The sequence below is a fragment of the Apium graveolens genome, chromosome 3 (genome assembly GCF_009905375.1).
Source record: "Apium graveolens cultivar Ventura chromosome 3, ASM990537v1, whole genome shotgun sequence".
Lineage (NCBI taxonomy): Eukaryota > Viridiplantae > Streptophyta > Magnoliopsida > Apiales > Apiaceae > Apium > Apium graveolens.
The window spans coordinates 124,049,597-124,051,536 of NC_133649.1; the positions used below are offsets into that span (position 1 = coordinate 124,049,597).

Consider the following 1,940-nt stretch of genomic DNA (forward strand, 5'->3'; position numbering starts at 1 on the left):
ATTCGTAGGTAATTTTAACCATCTTACTTACCCTATGTAATCACGATAGATAACTTGCGCATTAAATCGTTATGTTTTCAATTCTTATAGACATATAAGGACTAAGCATAATTTGTGTTTATTTAACTTCTATCTCTTTTATGGATGCTTGCTAGTAGGGTATTCGTACAAAGAAAGTTGGCATTTACTAGTTTCGTGTTATCTAATTAATGTCATCACCATTACATTTTAAGGTTAAGAATAAAAAGGCTATTGAATGAAGTATTTAATGAAGTTAGGATCCCATGTTTTTCATATATATTAATTTAACCATTATTGTTCTCTTGGTTATAATTGTTAGTATAATTCTTAGTTATAAACAATCTCAACTTGTTATTTATCTTAGCATTGGATAATAACCATATCATTGTTGCATAGGTGCATATTCTTAAATTAACAAAAAGTCTCTATGGGAACAAATTTAATCTAAATCTTATACTACTTGCGAATGCATATACTTGCGTGTATTATTAGCGCGTGTTAACATCCTAACAAGTTTTTGGCACTGCTGTCGGGGACTCGATGTTGTTAATTATTTGGTTTATGTGCTTGCCATCAGTGGTCATTAAAGTTCACTGACTCAGACTCTTTTACTTTCACGGTTTACTTGTTGTGTTTCAGGTACTCATTACAATGGGAGATCCAGCAACACGAACGAAAGCCTTTATGGATTTTTCTCAACCCAAGATCAATAACATTCAATCTAACATTGTCAGGCCAGCGATCACAGCTAATACCTTCGAGATAAAGCCTGGCATAATTGGGATGGGGCAGAACTCAATTCAGCATGGGGGTGTTCCAACGGAAGATCCTAATTCACACATTAGGGATTTCATAGAGATTTGCGATACCATCAGGTTCAATGGTGTTTCTGAAGATGCTATAAAGCTGAGGCTTTTCCCATTCTCTCTGAGGGATAAAGCTAAGTGCTGGTTACATTATCTGCCAATAGGTTCTATCACCACTTGGGAGGATCTTGCTCATAAGTTTCTTACTAAATTTTTCCCTATGGCGAAGACAGCTGCAATCAGAAACACTCTTACTCAATTTACACAGAAATCGGGAGAATCTCTTTATGAATCTTGGGAGCGCTACAAGAAGATGCTTAGGAAGTGTCCTCTCATGGAATGCCTGATTGGATGATCATCAATTGCTTCTATAACTGGTTGGGAGCACAGTCAAGACCCATGCTCGACGCAGCATCAGGTGGAACATTATGGGCTAAGAGCTGCGATGAAGCTTATGATCTAATTGAACTGATGGCTGCTAATGAATATCAGTATCCAAGCCAGAGATTGCCACAGAGCAAGGTAGCAGGAATTCTTGAAGTGGATACAGCTACGACTATCATGCTCAACTAAAGGCGTTGTCTATGAAGATCAATTATATGGCTAACTATGAAGTTCATTAGATAATGAGTGTTTTTGAGCTTTGTGCAATTTCACATGCGACGGAGCAATGCGCTATGTCTAGTGAATTAGCTCAGTTTGTGAGCAACTTTCAGAGATCGCAGCAACCAGTTCTAGACACTTATCATCCTGACAACTGGAATCATCCTAACTTCAGCTAGAACAACAATCCGAATGTGATGCAACAGCCGTTCCAGTAGTTTAGAAACAAGCAATTTAATCCTCCTGGTTTTCAACAACAATATGCACCAATACCACAACTCCAACTTCAACACTACCTGTATGGAAGTGTGGGCTAATCTGCTAATGAAAAATCTGAATTGGAGGAGTTGAGGCTTATGTGCAAAAACCAGGCTCTTATATGCAAAAGCCAGGATGAGTCTATCAACACTCCGGAGAATCAAATTTGGCAGATTGCCAATGCTGTGTTGAATCGACAGCCTAGTACACTCCCTAGTGACACAGAAGCCGATCCAGGCAAGAGGGAAGTCG

General features: G+C 38.5%; 1 non-coding gene across 1 annotated transcript; it reads right to left on the reverse strand.

Moving 5' to 3' along the window:
* Window positions 1–1,062: 1,062 nt before the first annotated feature.
* LOC141715887 (small nucleolar RNA R71) lies at window positions 1,063–1,168 on the reverse strand. Its single transcript, XR_012572632.1, has one exon. It is a non-coding gene; the product is annotated as a small nucleolar RNA R71 (small nucleolar RNA).
* Between the last annotated feature and the right edge of the window lie 772 nt (window positions 1,169–1,940).